Below are 19432 nucleotides of genomic sequence, written 5' to 3' on the forward strand. Positions count from 1 at the left end.
AACTATTTTCTCCTCTCTCCCTCTTTGATCCGCCTCTCCCTATTTATTTCAGAACCCTCTCCCCATTCCCCTTTTCTGATGAAGGGACTAGGCCCGAAACATCAGGGTTCGTGCTCCTAAGCTGCTGCTTGGCCTGCTGTGTTCATTCAGCTCCACACTTTGTTATCTCGGATTCTCCAGCATCTGCAGTTCCCATTATCTCTGATACAAAATGTGTACATTACTGGTTAAAAATACTGAAATAATTTCATTGTCTTCAACTTTAAAATCAAATGCTGGAGTCTGCAGCTCAGAAGATATCAGTACAACTGGGGTCAGAGGAAACCCACAGTTCATGAAATGCCCATGAATTAAGGTGATGCCACTAAGCAATTGCCTGTGTGTGATAACATCTCTCACTTGAACACAGAGCATTCGGGTCTGCACAAACAGCTGGTGTGCACAAAGGACGTGAGGGTCTGTGCCGATTGAAAGGAGATTGATCAGAATGACTCAAGAACTGAGGGATATTAGTTGTAAGCTCAGGTTGGAGAAAATGAAGTGTTCTGCACAACGTAAAGGAGACTGAGATGATCTTTGACAAAGGTGTCTAGGTTTATGACAGATTTAGATAAGGTAGGTAAATAGCAGCTGTTCCTCTTCACTGATCGTAAAAAAAAATTAGAAACAGAGATTTCAGATATTGGGCAATAGTTACTGGGAGATGAAAGGAAGGAACTTAACATTACTTTTATTTGACTCAATACTGACATTCAAAGACCAATAATATCCAGTGCTGATCTGCAAATCCTTTTCTAACACTCTGAAGCTCTGAAATTCATTTCCTTCATCTGCTCAAACACTGTACTGCAAAACAAAAACTTTGCTCCTTATTGAAACATGCAGGTTTTTTGGAGGATTAACAGGTTGCTTGCAGAAAGATTGGTTCCCTTCTCGGACAGTCTAGGACCAGAATACCTCATATCAGAGTGGGGTTTCATATTTAAACCAGAGATGAGGAAGAAATTATTCTCTCAGACAGTTGTGAATTGGTGGAATTCTTTGCAGCAGAGGTTTGTTGTGACTGGGTCAATAAGTATATTTAAGGCTGAGATCGACAGATCTTTAAGCAATAAAGGTATCAAGGATTATGGGGAAAGACAACAAAGTGCAGATCAGACTGAATCTCATTGAATGGTAGAGCAGAGGTGATGGTCTGAATGGTCTCTTTCTGTTTGTAAACTCAATGGTCTTGAAATGAGGCTGCAAAACTCTCCGCAGTAAAATGTGCAAAATGAAAAATACATGGAACCCTTCAGAAAGCTGAACCAAGGTGAGACATGGAAAGGGCAACACACAAATGATAGTCAATGTGGCTGATTGATCCGGAGTGATCTGTTTACCACGGTAAACAGGAAAACTGGTCTTCAGCTCTCACATTGAGCTCGACTCAAAGTTTTGGCAAAGATCTATAGCTCAGTTTGTGGGTGAGTTGTTGACTTGTTCGCCGAGCTGGCTTGTTCTTGCTCAGATGTTTCATCACCATGCCAAGTGACATCAAAAGGAGAGCCTCCGTTGAAGCAGTGTTTTTCTCCTCTGCTTGGAATTTATACTGTTTGCTCCGTTATGGTGAGTAGTGTCATTTCTGGTTTTGATCTGTGTGGGTTTGTATAGGGGTCCAATTCTTTATGTTTGCTGATTGCATGATGGCTGGAGAACGATGCCTCTAAGAATTCCTGTGCATGTCTATGTTTGGCTTGGGCTACTATGGTGACCTTGTCCCAGTTGAACTAATGGCCTTCATTGTCTGAGTGTCTCGATATGAAGGAGAGTTTGTCATTCCATTTTGCTGCTGGTTGAAGTTTTTGAATTCCAGTGTCTAGTTTCATTCCTGTCTGTCCGATGTAATGTTTACAGTCGTAATTGCATGGTATTTTGTAAACCACATTGGTTCTGCATGTTGTGGGAATGGGATCTTTAATTCTTTTAAGTTATTGTCATTGAGTGGCTGTGGGCATGTCGGCCACCATGATTCTGAGTGGGCTGCGGGGTCTTGTCGTCACTTGCAATATATTCTTGATGTATGACAGTGTGGCCAGTGTGTGAGGGCGTACTGTGTCCTTCTATTGTTGCCTGTTTAACATCGGCAGCCTCACCAAAATTCCCTCACACAAGGTATTGCTGCAGAAGACCAGATAATCCCAGTTCCCAGGCCTGGAATCAGAGCCTCAGTAGCCCAGCCGCGAAGATACAACGGGAAATGGGGGATGGCAATGAGCGCACAGGGCTACTCTGTAGTTCCTATTACACAATCGGTGAGTGTGTCGTCCTTCTACGATGGTACAGAGGTGCGTAAAATGCCGAGGCTGTGAGCTTCAACCTCACCCAGAGATGCTTTTATTGACACGGAGCAGGGATTATTGGGTCATTGGGCTGTGGGAAATATCACAGAGCAATATTGGTCAAAACAGAATTTGAAAAAGGACGAACTTCTTTTGTTGGATCTTGAACTGTCCCAGGGAAATGTCTCAATTATCAACCATATTAGAGATTGCTCTCCCATCCGCTGAGAGACTCCCCCTGCCTGTTAAACTCAATATTTGTATGTCTATCTCTGTGTCTTTTAAAATTTGATTTTTATTTCATATCCACGACCTTTTCATTGGAACCAGTTGAATTTTCATGTGTTTGACACCATTATGGAGAGGAAGTGAAAAAACCTAACAGCTGTGGGGTGTGACAATGGAAGGCAGAAGGGTGAGAAAAGGATGATCAAGAGAGTGGGGAACGATGATAGCCTTCAGATGAATTTGAATGTCATAGTTCACAATCCAGGGAAAGTTATCACCCACAGATAAATAACAATGAGAAATATAACAAAGACAGAATTTGCTGGTGAAACTCAGTAAGTCTGACGGCATCTGCGGAGAGAAAGCAGGGTTAATGTTCCCAGTTCAGTGACCCTTCTTTGGAATGAGGGAAGTAACTGTTGGTTTAGCGTTTACCAAAAGTTCAGTCAAATTATGCCTCTGCCCACCTGTGTGGGTTGCTGGTCTGCTTGGCCCCTTTGACATTGTGTGCCTGTTAGTCATACATTTGTGTGCGCTTGTGGGGGCGGGGGGTGGTGTAGAGGGAGCATGCTGGGCCCATTACCCAGATGGTCACTGGATTGAAACCATTCTCTGCTGCTTACAACAAATTGATGTTTGTTAACAGCTAAGTTAATTTTGCTCACATTGTCTCTGCATCAGCTTCTTGCTGTCAGTAACCACTTCAATCTACATTTAAAACGCATTTATCCTGACATGGACACACACTGTAAATGTTACAAACATGCACCAGCTGGTACTTTTTCCTTTCACTCAATCCCTTTCTCAACAGGAACCAACACCGGTGTGATTGTCCAAATGGCCTTCTCCTGTCTCTGTCACTCTGGGATGATCTGAACAGTGAAAGTTATTCTCTACAGTAAGGCAATACAGCGAAGAGATAGCAGTGCAGTGGTGATAATCCCTGGGGACTGAGACACAGCAGCTGCTGGAGTTTGAATTCAATGAATAAAATCTGGAAAGTAAACATGAATTTCAGGAATAGAGGCCGTGACTTTAATTTCCTGAAATCCTATTCATTCATGTCCCTTTGGAAGGGAAGTCCTTGCATGGTCTGGCATACAAGTGACTTGAGGCCCACAACAACATGGTTGATCCCTATCTGCTGTCTGACATCAGTTCAAGGTAAATTAGGGATGAACAACAAATGCTGTCCTGACCAGTGATACCCACCTCCTATGGGAGAATAAGGAAGAACAAAAACACATTCACAACAAGAAAAAAAAAATAGGCCTTCTATCTGCATTGACTCGAATTCACCTGATCGCCCAATCTGGACAGAGACAAGGACACCCACAGCACAGAGAAACCGGGGAACTGTGCGGACTGAGGGAAGGATTCAATTCCCCACTGAGGTGGAAACTCATTTACTCAGGTGTACTGGGGAGAGGTTGTTCACCAGTCCCATGTGTGGGAGGGGATCATTCAGAAAAATAAAATCCGGAGCCACCCACAAATTCATATATAGTTATACTCTGCTGTTATAGCTGCTGCGAATTCCCACCTAAGAAGGAACCATATCTGGATACCTGTTTCGAGTGGAAATCTGAGGGTTACTCGACCTGAAAGGTTATCTCTGTTTTCTCTCCACAGATGCTGCCAGTTCTACTGACCTTTCCAGTAATTTCTGTTATTTATTTGTTTCTGATTTACAGCAATTGCAGTCCATTCAGATTTTAATACGGTGGAGTTCCATTGTTTTCTGATGTACAACCATCATTAAAACCTAGTTGTAGAACCCATAATTTAGAATAAATATTAATGTAGTTGTCCATGATGAAGAAAACCGTGGACTGCAGGGAGTTATCAATTAAGTGGAAAGATAAAATGGTGAACGGAATTGAATCCGGAGAAGTGAGTGATAATGAATTCAGGGAGACTGAACTATGAAAGTGAGGAATAGTTAGTGGTGTAGAGGAACAAACAGACCTTGGAGTGAACATTCACAAATCCCTGAACATGGTTGAACAGGAAGATCAGGTGGTTGAGAGGGTTTGACGTATTTTGTATGCACATTATTCAGCTGATAGTTCCAATTCAGTTTCTCATCAATATTAGCACCCAGGATGATAATAGTGGGAAGTTCCATAAAGATAAACCCAGTGAATGTCACTTGGCTGTGGTTAGATTCTCATTTCTCAGATTTGGTCATTATTTGTTGGTACTTGTTGGTGCAAATGTTCTTTGTCACATGGCAGGCTCACTTCAATGTTGTCCAGGCATACTGCATTTAGATATCTACTGCATCAGTATCCAAGGAGCCACAAATGGTGCTAAAGTATTACACAAGCATCAGCAAACATTCCCACTTCTGACGTTACGGCGCAGGGAAGGTCATTGATGAAACAGCTGAAGGTGGTTGGGACTAGAACCTGATCCTGAGGAACTCCTGCAGCTGAGACGATTGCCTTCCCACAATCACAAGCCTCCTCTTCTGTATTCAGTATTATCAAACCAGGGTGAAGTAGGGTAAGGAGGGTAAGAGAATGTACATTGGAAACAGAGAAGGAAAAGGAGCAGAACTTTAAAACACAGAACAAGTAGAAAATAAACTTGTCCAAGCAGTGCAGCACAAGGTAACTGTCAAATACAACCTTATCAGGTCAGAGTTATTGTTGCTCAGACAGTTTAACTGCAGGTCCATAACAGTGAACCATCAACAGTTACTTAGGGCTCAGAAACTATCTGTATAGCTGAAGATAGTCACGTAAGTGTTACTGACCCAGCTGTGAGCTGACGCTGGGATAGAGAAGCTCTGAAGATAATGTGGAAGTGGAAGTTCTGTTGAAATTAGAGAACTCAGAACTTTGTCAGAAACTGAACAGCAACCTGTTTTTGTAGTAAGTAACTGACAATTTATTTTATATCAATGTTACATGCAACCACTCTGACGTGAAAATGCCTTCATATGCTGTTTTGAACTGTAAAAGGTGTCGAGTCTCCGAGCTAGACTTAGAGAACTCTTCCGCATGTATGTGGCACAAGTCTGATTAAATTCACCTTGTTTCGATTTACTGAAATCTGAAGATGCAAGCTTTTCAAAAACCAGCTATCCAAGGAAGAATAATATTTTCTGGTTCCTATTGAATTTAGCATTGTCATGACTCCTTAATACAATGCTCTGTCAAATGGAGCCTTAAGATAGGGGATAGTCCCTCTCACATTTGGAATTGAGCTGTTTGGTCCATGTTTGCACTAAGAATGTCGGGAGGACAGGAGATGAGTGGCCCTTGCTTAACTCAAACTGAGATCCATGACTATGACATTATAAAGCAAGAGCTGTTTGATGTTATGGTTGTCACCCTGTTTTGACTGCATTTACATACTGACAGGCCAGACAATTGACTGAAGGCTTGTCCACTTAGACCACATGTATGGTTTCTCTTTACTGTGAATGACACTTGCTCCTTCCATGTTCAAAGCTCTTGAGAATTAAGTGTTCCTGGCAGTTCTTGATCCAGTGTTTGAGTTGAGCTGCCTGTCAGTAAATGCGCCCTTTCCAAATCCCTGGAAAAATAAATTTAAAACAGTTACAAGTAGAATGAAAGCTGCTGGATTGTCATCTGGATCATTAAAAAACTGCAGAAGCTGTAAATCAGGAACGAAAAATAAGTTTGCTCTTAAAGCTCAGCAGGTCTGGCAACATCTGTGAATGAAAAAAAACAGAGTGAATGTTTCGGGTCTGGTGACCCTTTCTCAAGTTCAAAGGAAGGGTCACTGGACCCGAAACATTAACGCTATTTTTTTCTTCACAGATGCTGTCAGACCTGCTGAGCTATTCCACTTGGAACACTTGATATTTTTGAAAGGACAGAAGATGAAAAATACAGGACAAATCAGGCTGTGGGAACTGGCTTAAGAGCCAGTCATTATTTGTGCAGAGCCACGGGAGTGGGAGTTTGAGTGAGACCACAACAATGCTGTCGGTGTAACAATACAAACTGTACAATGATCTGATCATAACCTGTGTCAGTCTGTAACTGGATACGTGTAAATAACCTAAGCTTGCTGAAAATGCATTCCTGCAAGCAGGTGGGAATTCACGGGCCACCTTCAGATAATTAATTCCCCCATTTGCACTGGTGAGATTTGTACTTGGAATATCGTGTTCAGTTCTGGTCACCCTACTTAAAGAAGGTTGTTATGAAACATTTCAGGGCAGATTCAGTGGACAAAAACCTGGAATAAGTGGATTGCCATAAAAGGAAAATCTAGAGGAAAATCTAGACATTTTCGGCCTGTATCCTCTGGAGTTTTGAAAAGAAAGAGGAGACTAAATTGAAACATGAAAGATCCTGAGGGGACATGACCAGATGCATGGTGAAAACGTGGTCCCTCTTCTGGGAGGATCTAGAACTGAGGGTCATTGTTTAAAGGTAAGTGTGAGTCCATTTGAAATAGTGAGGAACATTTCTTTTCTCTGAGGGCTGAGACCTTTGTGATTCCCTTCATCAAAAGGCAGTGGATGCAGAATCTTTCTATTTAAAAAAAGGCAGATTCTTGCTGACCAAGACGATGAAAAATATTCTGAGATATGCAGGCACATAGCGCTGAGCTTGAAATTAGATCAGCAGTGATTTTATTGAGTCGCAGAGCAGGTTTGAGGGGCCGAGTGGCCGACACTTGTTCCTCGTGCCTTTGTTTGAATAAACCGCAGGACAAAGAAACTTGAGTCTTGTCTGATTCCTGTGGGTGAGGGGGGTTCAGGGTTTGAGCTCCCACTTCACTCACCCAGTGGATTAGTTCCTCTCTACACCCCAAACAGCTTCAATTAACATTAATTTTTTTTCAATCACATCAGCTGTCATCCTTCTAACTTTCAGGGAATACATCATTCCTAGTGGGATGATGCATTTTAAATCGGAGTAGAGAACACACAAATTAGGAATCAAGAGTTGTCCATTCTGCCCCTCGAGCCTCAAAAAGGTCAAAGCTGATCTATTTATGCTTCGATTCCACATTAGCACTTTGCCTCAATAGTTTTTTAAAAAAAAAACATCCTGTGGGCATTGCTGGCTGAGTTTAGTTGTCATGGAGAAGGTGGCAGCGATCTGCCTTCATGAACCACTATAGTCCATGAATGGTAGGTGGACACATAATGCTGTTAGGGAGAGAATTCAGGATTTTGACCCAGCAATACATTTCCAAGTCAGGATAGTGAGTGGCATGGAGGGAATTCACACCCAACACAGAGTCTACAGCACGGAAAAAGACTCTGCTGGCTCTATCTGATCTTGACACTATCTTGCAAGTACTCTGTTATTCCATCTTTTATAGCTGACCCGAACATATTTTGCCAACCAACAATTTTATGCAAATTCCCTGTTTTCTTTCTGACTCCCTTCTTACATATTGGGGTTACATTAGCTATCCTCCATTCCATAAAAACTGACATTCTATAGAATTTGGAGGATAACCGCTCGTGCATCTGCTATTTCTACTGCCACTTCCTAAGGTACTTTGAGATGAAGGTTATCAGTCTCTGGGGATTTATCTGCCTGTTATCACATGAGATTTCCCAATATCATTTTCCTACTAATACTGATTCCACCTTCCCATTAGACCCTGAGATCCCCTTAATTTTGGGACATTATTTGTATCCTCCTTATTGAAAACCTCAGACATATCTAATTGGTCTGCCATGTCTTTGTACCCCATTATAAATTCACTGTTTCTGCTTGTCAGGAGAGCCCATATTCTTCGTGACCAGTCTTTCACCACCAATCTTCAACTAAGAGTTTAATGATGATCATGAAACCGTTGTTGATCATCAGGAAAAAAAAAAGTCTGGCTCACAAATATCCTTCAGGGAAAGGAACTGTTATCCTTACCTGGTTTGGTCTGTGTGTGACTCCAGCCGTACAGCAATGCAGTTGACACCTGATAGTCCTCTGGGCAATCACAGATGGGCAATAAATTCTGGACAAGCCAGCAAAGTCCGCATCCTGTGAATGAATATAAAACAAAATTCTATTGGGTGTATGGTCCCTGCAGCATGCACTCATGTTCTGTTTTCTCACTCTTATTAAATCCCTTTGTTTCCCTTTGCAGAAACCTAAACTGCTCCCAATCCTGTTGTCAGTTGTTTTATTCGCCTAATTGTGTATGCTGCTTCCTTAAATTTAATACCGGTTCATTTCCCTTTCTGTGCTGTGGTTTGATCATGTTTCCCATTTTGTTCTTATGCCAGGCTGCGATGAGTGACTTCCACAGCTTGCCCACGTCCTCTTTCAACATTTGCCATTATCCATTTCCCATCATCCATTTAAACACGATTCACCATTTATCACAAATAGCTCATGTCTCATATCATTTTAACTTCTTTCATTTAATTACAGGACCCAAGACTCAGAAACAACAATATCACTCTAGCTTTGTGAAGAATTCTATACTATTGTGGGCTCTCATCCTTAAGGGCCCATACTCAACGAGATTGTCAATTATTCCATCCTCATTATACAATATCCATCTGCTTCTTCAACATGTTAATTCATAAAATTGTACCATACAGACGCTAAGGAATTTTCCTGCACTGCATTGTTACAGTTGTGATTTGGGCAATTTATAAGTAGGTTGCAGTCACTTTATGCCTCATATCTCTCAATTCCACCCTGATGCCTTGCCTAAAATTACTGCAGCTTGGGGTCCATATGCAACACTAAGGTCATTTTCTGTCCATTGGTGTTTCTCAGCTCAACCCAAACAGACTCCACTTCACTACACCCTATATCCTGGCTCACATCAGTTTCCTGTTTTAATCAGCAGCTCCTGACAAATCCTTTTCCCTCTTTCCTGCCCAATCCATCTTCCTCAGACAACCCACTGATTCCAGGTTTCAATCTCCTAAACCTCCTCTGAGCCACTTTGAATAAAAGAACGGAAGGCCAAAACCTGCATACAGTATTCAAGATTTGGTCTGACCCCTTCCTTGTACAAATGAAGCAGAACATCTTTTCATTGATTATTATTTGTTGTCATAACAAGGGAGATGGCTTCGTAGCTTTCTGGGTTTCAGACAGGTCTTAATCAATTGGGGCAATGGGCTGGGGAATGGGAGATTGAATTTTATTTTGATAAATGTTTGTTTTACCACAACGCAATACTTCACAAAGGCAGGACTTACACAATTAATGGTTGGACTCTGGGTAGTGTCGTAGAGCAGAAAAAAATCTAGGGTTTCAGGTACATCATTCTTTGAAATTTGCATCATAGGTAGACAGGGTGGTTAGGAAGGCATTTAACACACTTGTCTTCATTGCTCAGGCCTTTTGAGGACAGGAGTTGGGAAGTGATGTTGGCGAGTCCTCTTCTGGAGGACAGTGTGCTGCTCTGGTCGTCCTGTTGTGGGAAGAATATTGTTAAACTGGAGTGGGTTTGGAAAAAAAAACTTACCAGGATATTGCCAGGAATGGAGGGGTTAAGTTATAAAAATACGCTGGATTGGTGGGAACTTCTTTCATGGGAAGGCAAGAGGTTGAGGGATGACCTTATGTAGGTTTAATAAAATAATGAGAGACACAGATAAGGAATAGCAAAAGTCTTTTCCCTCAGGTGGGGATTTCAAAACCAGGGGCATATTTTTTGAAATGAGAGGAGAAAGATTTTTTAAAAAGGCATGACGGGCATCTTTTTGTTTTATATAGAGTGTTCAGTATGTGGAATGAACTGCCAGAGGAAGTGATGGATGTGGGTAGTTACGATGTTTGAAAAACATTTAGATAAGGACATGAATTTGAATGGTTTGGAGCGAATATGGGCCAATCGCAGGAATTTTTTTAAATAAGGAAAACATTGCTGCTATCACCAGAAGAGATGTTTCTGAAAAATCATCCCATGAAAACATATGTTGAAATTAGAAATAAGAAATAAGGAAGGAACAATCACCTGATGGGATTGTACCACAGGCTTCCTAATTGTCAGAGGGAAACTGAGGAATAAATATGCAGAGAGATCTCAGATATGTGTAAGAATAGCAAGGTTATAATAGTTGGTGATTTTCAGTTTCCAAACATTTACTGGGACTGCCATTGTGTTAAAGGTTTAGATGGGGAGTATTTTCTGAAAAGCATTCAAGAAATGTTTCTTTATCAATAAATCGATGTTCCTATGGAAAAAGTAAGGCGTAGCAAGTGACTGAAGTGACAGTACAGGGAAATTCTGAGTCTTATGACAGAATTACTATCAGTTTTAAAACAATTATGGAACAAAATATGCCTTCCAGAAAAAGTAAAAGCTTTAATTGGAGTAAGGCAAATTTTAATGCTGTAAGAAAAGAACTTTCAACACTTCTGAGGAAGGATTAACAGACCCGCAACATTAACTCTGATTTGTCCTTCACAGATGCTGCCAGACCTGCTAAGCTTTTCCAGCAGCTTCTGTTTTTATAACTTTCAAAAGTTGACATGAGTCGACGGCAGGCATAAGGGTGTCTGATAAGTGGGGGGGGGGGGGGGCTTTCAAAAATGTGACAATTCAGATTCATTATGTCTCTGTGTCAGAGTGAAAGGTAAGGTTGGTAGGATTTGAGAACAATGGGTGAAAAAAGATACTCAGGTTTTAGTCAAGAATAAAAAAAATATAAATTAGTCGATATAAAAAAAAAACTTGGCTCAAATGAATCTCTTGAAAGTATAAACAGTGTTAGCGGCATTCTTAAACAGGAGATCAGGATGGCAAAAAGGCAACATGAAACTGCCATCGTTGATAAGCTTAAGAATAATTCAAAGAGTTTGTACAAGTGCATTAAAAGCAAGAGAGCACCGAGAGAGCAAGCAGGGCTCCATGAAGATGAAAGAGGTCAACTCTGTGTTCAGCATCAGGAGAGGAGAGAGATTTGAAAGGAATATATTGCATCAGGTTTTACTGTTGAGAAAGAAATGGAGGGGGGACAAGTCAGTGGTAGAAATATTTTGGTCTGAAAACAGTTCACGGAGATGGGGGAAGATTTTTAATGAATATTTCTCCTCAGTGTTTACTAAGCAGAGAATCATGGATGCTAAGGAAACAAGGGAAGCAAGTAGGGATGTTTTGGACCATTGAGGTGGCGTTTGCAGCCTTAAAGCACATTAAGGTTGATAATTCCACTGGATCTGATAAAGTCCATCTTTGGACACTGTGGGAGGCTGGGAAAGAAATTGCAGAGACCCTTGCAGAGATTTTTCCTTCATCTTTTCTCACGACTGAAATTCCAGAAGACTGGAGGGTGGCTAATGTTGTCCCATTGGTTAAGAAAGGTAACAAAGACCAGCCAGGGAACTACAGGCCAGTGAACCAGTGGTAGACAAGGAATTGAAGATGATATTCAGGGAGTGGATCAACCAAAGCTGGGATATTCAAAATCTGGTTAGGGATAGTCAGCTTGGATTTGTGCACAGGAATCATGTCTGACAATCTATTCAAGTTTTTTGAGGAGGTGAGCAAGAGGATTGATGAGGTTAGGGCAGCGAATGCTGTCTATATGGACTTTAGTAAGGCCTTTAACAAGGTCCCATATGGCAGCCTAGTCATGAAGGTTCGGTTGTGTGGGATCCAGGGAGAGTTAGCTCATGGGATTCGAAATTGGGTCGATGGTAGAAAGCATAGCGTGATGGCTGAACTTTGGTTCTCGGACTGGACGCCTGTGGCTAATGGTGTGCCACGGGGGTCGATACTGGGATCATTGTTATTTGTCCCTTACATAAATGATCTGGATGTGAATGTCAGTGGCATGATTAGTAATTTTGTATCATCTGCAAACTTAAGAGGTATCGTTGAGGTATCAAAAATTACAGGGGATTGTGATCAGATGGGGCAGTGGGCTGAGGATTGCCAAATGAAATTCAATACAGCTAAGCGTGAGGTGTTGGCATTTGGAAAGTTAAACCAAGGTAGGAGTTATACAGTGAATGGTAAGGTTCTGAGGAACATTGTGGAGCAGGGAAACCAAGAAGCACAAGCGCATAGTTGGTTGAAAGCAGCACAGGTAGACAGGGTGGTGAAGAAAGCTTTTGGCATGCTGGTCTTCTTCAGTCGATGCATTGCATTTAAGAGTTGGGATGTTATGTTAAAGATGGACAGATCATTGGTGAGGTCACACTTGCAGTGTGGTGTCCAGTTTTGGTCACCCTGTTACAGGAAAGGCATAGTTAAACTGGAAAGTGTGCAAAGAAGAGTTACAAGGATTTTGCTAGGAATTGTACGCAAGTTGTAAGGAGAGGTTGGCCAGGATTGGACTTTATTCCTTGGAATGGAGGAGAATGAGGGCTGACCTTACTGAGGTGAATAAAATCATGACGGGCATAGATAGGATGAATGCATGCAGTCTTTTTCCCTGGGATGGGGAATGGAAAACTAGAGTGTATAGATTTAAGGTGAGAGGGCGCAGATTTAAGGAGGATGTGAGGGGCAACTTCTTCACACAGACGGTGGTGCATATTTGGAATGGGCTGCCAGATAAAGTGATTGAGACAGGTACAATAGCAACGTTTAAAACACATCTGGGTAGGTACACAGATGGAACGTGTTTGGAGGGGGATATGGACCAAATACAGGCAGTTAGAAATTGCTGAGTGGGCACCATAGTCAGCACAGACCAGTTTGGGCCGAAGGGCCTGTTTCCATGCTGTATTACACTGACTTTGAACCTCCAGGTCCTGCTCTGGTGCTTCAAATCATGTTGTGGGAAGTTAAAGAGAAAACACGGGGCCCCTTTGCAGAAATATTTGTATCATCTATAATTACGCGCGAGGTGCCAGATGACTGGAGAGTGGCTAAAACTGTGCCTTTGTTTAAGGGACATAAGGAGAAGCCTGGGAGATGTAGACCTGAGTATGACTTTGGTTTTGGGTACGTAGTTGAAGGTAATTGTGAAATGCAGGAGTTATGTATTTGGAGAGTCAAGGAATGATTAGTTGATTGAGTTTTTTGGAGAAGTAGCAAAGAAGATTATTGAGGGTGGAGTGTTGGATGTAGTTTATTTCGACAAGACTAAAGCCTTTGACAAGGTTCCACAAGGTGGACTAAGTAGTAAAATTCGATCGTATGGGATTCAGGGGGAGCTTGTCAACTGGATACAAATATGGTTTAGTGACAGGACACAGGGACTGGTGGTGGAGGGTTGTTTATCAGACCGGATGCCTGCTCCCAGAAGTGTTCCACAGGGGTCAGTGCTCGCTCCAATTTTGTTTAGCTATATATAAAAAAAGCGATTTAGATGAGAATAGTGGAGACATGGGCAGTAGGTTTGCAGATGACACCAAAATAGGTAGGATAGTGGACAGCGAAGTAGGCTGTCCAAGATTACAAAGAGATCTTTATTCATAGGGTTAAGAGGCTGAGGAATGGCAAGTGGTGTTTAATTTGGATAAAAGCGAGGTATTTCATTTTGGTAAAACAAACAAGATCAGTACTTGTACAATTAAATGTAGGGCCTTGGGGTTAGTGTTGTCGAACAGAGAGACCTCAGGGTTCAGGCCCTTAATTCTTTGAGGTTGGCGTCACATGTAGAAAGGGTGGTTAAGTTGGTGTTTAGCCTGCTTGCCTTCACTGCTCAGACCTTTTGAGTATAGGAGTTAGGATGTTATGTTGAAATTGTGCAGAACATCAGTGAGACCTCTTCTGGAGTAATGTGTCCACTTCAGATCTCCTGTTCTTTGAAGGATATCATCAACCTGGGGAGGATTCAGCAAAGATTTAGCACAAAGTTGCCAGGAGTGGAGGTTGAGAATCATAACGAAAGGCTTGATCGGTTGAGGCATTTTTCCATTGCAGTCTAAGAATGGAGGGGTGATTTATATGTTTATAAAATCATGAAGAGTACAGATAAGGTGAATGGAAGATCCCTTTTCATTTGGGAGGGGAATTTCAAGACTAGGGGGCTGGAGAAAGCAAGCTGAAACGTTCCTTGTTCATGTCTGAATCTGGACGGTTCTTATCGCCAGACTATTTGACGAAGGGCCAAAGAGATGGAGGTTAGGGAATGCTTCTCATGGCTGGATTAGCTTTCTAATCTGGGTGGCTTCATGGTACACTTACAGTCTATAGGTTACCAGTACTGGAGGGTATGAGTTATGTGGAGAGATTGGGGCTTCACTGGAAAATAGGAGGTTGAGCAGTGACTTTCGAGAGATTTATAAAATCGTGAGGGGTATAATGTGAACAGCAAGGGCCTTCTCCCTTGTCGAGGGGAGTCCAAAACTGGAGGGCATTTTTTAATGGGAGAGGAGAAAGATTGAAAGGGCAGGAAGGGGGAGCTGTTTCAAACAGAGGATCGTTTCTATGTGGAATGAACTGCCAAAGGAAGTGGCAGATGCAGGTACACTTCCAACATTTAAAAGACATTTGTACAGGTACATGAATAGGAAAGGTTTAGAGGGATATGGACCCAACTCAAGCAAGTGGGACTCGTTTAGTTTGGGAAGCCTGGTCAGCATGAACGAGTTGTAACGAAGGAGGCTGCAGAACTCAGAAATAAATTTTTGATATTTTGAAAATAGTTCACATTACAGGAGACGAAGTGCTAAATGTCTCAGAAAATATAAAGGTTGATAAATCTCCAGTACCTGATCTAGTGTATTCCAGGACATTGTGGGAATTAAGGGAGGAAATTGCAGAAATATTCGCATCATCTATAAATATGGGTGGGTGTGAGATGACTGGAGAGTGGCTGATATTATCCCTTTGTTTTAGAACGGATGTGGGAGAAGCCTGAGAACTATGAACCTTAGCCTAACACTGGAAAACAGTGACAGAATTCGAGTCGGTATGGATTTACGAAAGGGAAATCATGTTGGACAAAACTGCCGGAATGTTTCAAGAATGCAACATTTAGAGTTGAAAAGGCAGTGGATGTGGCTTATGTCAGCTTTGAGAAGGCATTCAAAGGCCCCACAGAAGAGATTAGCATGTAAATTTAAAGCATGAGAGATTGGGTATTCACAGGGATACAGAACCGTTTGGCACACAGAAACAGAATAAACAGGCCATTTCTTGTATGCCAACCAGTGACCAATGTGGTACTGTGGTCCATGGTGGATCCCAGATATTCATACAATCAATTAGTTATTTAAATGAGAAATGTGTCTCAGTTCGAGATTATCCAGTTGGATTACAAAACTAGGAAAACACAAGTCACTGACAGTGAGCATGCAGGTGTAGCAGGGGGTGAAGAAGGCAAATGGTATTTTGACCTGCAGAGTTAGAGCATTTGAGTACACGAGCAGGGATGTCTTACTGAAATTGTACAGGATCTGTACAGACCACACCTTGGATGGTATGTGTAAATTTGGAATTTTTATTTGAGGAAGGAACTTCTGGCTGTGGAGGCTGTTCACAACAGTTGATTAGACTGATTCCTGGGATGGCAAGACTTAGATATAAGGATAGGATGGATTGATTAGGATGAAATTCACAGGAGTTTAGAAGAACGAGGAAAGATTTCACAGAAACCAAAAAAATTCTAGGTAAATACAGGAAGGATGTTGTCAATGTCCAGGGAGTCGGAGCTTAGGGCCATGGGCTAGGCTGTTAAGGGTTGAAATGAGGAAAGTAAAAAAAATACAGAGACTGGTGACCCTGTGAAATTTGCTGCCACAGAAAGCAGTTAAGGCCGAACACTGGATGTTTCCAAGAAGATGATAATATGTATAGTTGTCAGGGCTTCAGGGATCAAAGGGTCTGGCTCTAAAGTGGGAAGAGGCTGAATAGAATGATCAGCCATGATCAAAGTGACTAGCGCAGAAGGATCGAAAGCTACAATGGCCTGCGCCTGTTCCCATTTTCTATGTTTCTATTCTGTTGAAGGTGGAACATGAGAACAAAATGACGAATATTGACAAAAAAACAGAACGACCTTATCACCACTGGATGAAAATCCTATAACGCATTACCAAATTGCAACATGGGAGCTACTTTACTATGCAGATTGCAGCAGTTCAAGAAAGTGCAGTGTGATTTTGGAAGCTTCTACAGTGGCTGCTCTGTCTCTCATTTTCAATCCAGTTTTCAAGTTGTTGAATGCCCTGAGAAAAGTAACATAGTATGCCAGAAATAACTTTGGAAGTTTGCTGATACTGGGGGAAGCAAGGGGTGGGATAGGGGCTGGAGGTACAGAAGTGGGTAGTGTTGGGGAAGAGGGACAATGAGAGAAACAACTGGCTGGATTTTGGGTGGGGGGTGATGGGCGAAGAATAACCCCAATATCCAAACCACACGGCGCCAACCTGTTCAGCTCTCTCCCTCCACTCTGTGGTCTTTCTCTGAGCCTCTGTCACACCAGCAGCCAGCTCAGCGTCAGAGATGTGCATTTGGCCCAGTTTTAAAGTCCTTCTGTTTGACCACATTCTCTCCCAAACTTGCTGGCACCAGTTCTCAGATGCTGAAATTATTAATGGCCAAAAGAGTCTACACAGTTTTCAAATAAGAAAGAACCTGCAATTGACTTCCAGGCCTGGCCTCAGAAACCAATAATTGATTTTGTATTTTTTTTAAGCACAACTGCTGCTCACAGTCCAGACGTCACTGTTCAACTCTCAGATTCAAGCCAAAAATTATTTAAAAACTCAGCGAGGGTGCTAACACTGGACACAGTGGAAAGACCTCTAACCAGTGAGTACACATTGGAGTTCTGCTTTACTGAGAACACCTCTCATTGCTGTAATCACATTCTGAAGTGGCTTGACAGGGTAAAAGCTGACAGGACTTTCCCTCTCACAGGATAGTCTAGGCCTGTATCAGAAGCCGGAGGCTCTCTGCAACCTACACGCAGCACCAGAAGACCCCTGTTTGAGACTTGAGACCTAAACTGAGCTATCATGTAGCCCTCTTGCTGGAATACAGCACGGAAGCTACCATCCCCTTTAACCTGTACTCACCGCTTGTGGCTCTCATGGAGGACCATTTCATTCCGGATATTGCTCCCAGTACGCATGCTCCATAGCTGAATACACCAGTTTGACATCGAACGACCAATAGCAAGCAAGAGGCAGGACAGAAAAGGCACCGGAAATGATTCTCCTCCAACCAATCAGAGGACAAGGGCAGGGCCCAATTCTCAGTAAGGATCACCGGATCCGAAACGTCAACTGTGTTGACTCCGTCACAGAAGCTGCCGGACCCGTGGGGCTTTGTTTTTGTTGACGTCATTCGCGCAACAGGTGGGCGGGGTTATTCTTCCACCAATCAGGGGGAGACAATGGGAACTGCGGAAGCTGGAGAGTGTGAGATAACAAGCTGTGGGGCTGGATGGACACAGCAGGACAAGCAGCATCTCACGGGCACAAAAGCTGGTGTTTCGGGCCTAGACCCTTCTTCAGAAAAGGGGGATGGGGAGAGGATTCTGGAACAAATAGGGAGAGAGGGGGAGGCGGACTGAAGATGGATAGAGGAGGAGATAGTTGGCTGTTGGTTTGTTCACCGAGTTTGGCAAATGAATTGCAAACGTTTCGTCGCCAGTTGAGAAGACATCATCAGTGCGTAGTTGCTGCTGCGTAGGAGAAGATAAGTGGAGAGGAGGCAGGCAGGTCAAAGAGGCAGGGATGGAGCCAGTAACGGTGAGTGTAGGTGGGGAGGTAGGGAGGGGATAGGTCAGTCGGGAAGGATGGACTGGTCATGGGGTCGGGATGTGGTTAGTAGGTATGAGATGGGGTGTGGCTTGAGGTGCGATGAGGGGACAGGTGGGAGGAAGAACAGGTTAGGGAGGCGGGGACGAGCTGGGCTGGTTTTGGAATGCAGTGGGGGAGGGGAGATTTTGAAGCTTGTGAAATCCACATTGATCCCATTGGGCTGCAGGGTTCCCAAGCGGAATATGAGTTGCTGTTCCTGCAACCTTCAGGTGGCATCGTTGTGGCACTGCAGGAGGCCCAAGATGGACATGCCATTTGCAGAATGGGAGGGGGAGTTGTTTAGTGCGAACCGAGCATTGATGATCTGCAAAGTTGTCCCCAAGCCTCTGCTTGGTTTCTCCGATGTAGCGGAGCCACAACGAGAACAGCGGATGCAGTATACCACATTAGCAGATGTGCGGCCTGGGATCGAGGTGATGGGGGAGGGGGTAGGGGCAGGTGGAGCACTTTCTGCGGTTGCAGGGAAAAGTGCCAGGTGTGGTGGGGCTGGAGGAGAGTGTAGAGCAGACAAGAGAGTCACGGAGAGAGTAGTCCATCCGGAAAGCAGATAAGGGTGAGGACAGGGTGTGAGGGATGAGTTGTGGAAAATGTGGGAGACACGGTCGAGGGAGTTCTCGACCACTGAGTGGGGCGAGGTTGCGGTCCTTGAAAAATGAGGACATCTGAGATGTACAGGTGGTGGAATTCCTCATCCTGGCAGCAGATGCGGCGGATTTGGGAATAGTGGATGGCATTTTTGCAGGAAGGTGGGTGGCAGGAGGTGTATTCCAGATAGCTGTGGGAGTCAGTGGGCTTGAAATGGATATTGGTTTCGAGGTGGTTGCCGGAGATGGAGACAGAGAGGTCCAGGAAGGAGGGAGAGGCATTAGAGATGGTCCAGGTGAACTTAAGGGTGGGGTGGAAGGTGTCAGTGAAGTGGATGAACTGTTTGAGCTCCTCGTGGATGCATGAGGCGGCATCGATGTAGTCATCACTGTAATGGAGGAAGAGGTGGAGTTTAGGGCCTGTGTAAGTATGGAAGAGGGATTGTTCCACATAATGTACAAAGAGGCAGGCACAGCTTGGGTCCATGCAGATACCCATGGCCACCCGCTTTGACTGTAGGTAGTGGGAGGAATTGAAAGGGAAGTTGTTGAGGGTGAGGACGAGTTTGGCAAGGCGGATGAGGGTGTCAGCGTTGGGGGACTGGTTGGGCCTGTGGGAGAGGAAGAAGCGGATGGCCTTTAGGCCATCTGTATGGGGAAT

The 19432-nt window shown here is 43.3% G+C and overlaps 2 long non-coding RNA genes across 2 annotated transcripts; one reads left to right on the plus strand and one right to left on the minus strand.

Annotated features, from left to right (window-relative positions):
- The first annotated feature begins 248 nt into the window (after positions 1–248).
- On the plus strand, positions 249–17373 carry LOC132207632 (uncharacterized). Its single transcript, XR_009443649.1, has 4 exons — positions 249–2294; positions 6746–6964; positions 17056–17171; positions 17280–17373. It is a non-coding gene; the product is annotated as an uncharacterized LOC132207632 (long non-coding RNA).
- Positions 5436–17511, minus strand: LOC132207631 (uncharacterized). Its single transcript, XR_009443648.1, has 3 exons — positions 17438–17511; positions 8420–8533; positions 5436–6095 (listed from the first exon to the last, which is right to left on the minus strand). It is a non-coding gene; the product is annotated as an uncharacterized LOC132207631 (long non-coding RNA).
- Between the last annotated feature and the right edge of the window lie 1921 nt (positions 17512–19432).

This window comes from Stegostoma tigrinum, unplaced genomic scaffold (genome assembly GCF_030684315.1).
Source record: "Stegostoma tigrinum isolate sSteTig4 unplaced genomic scaffold, sSteTig4.hap1 scaffold_116, whole genome shotgun sequence".
Taxonomy (NCBI): Eukaryota; Metazoa; Chordata; class Chondrichthyes; order Orectolobiformes; family Stegostomatidae; genus Stegostoma; species Stegostoma tigrinum.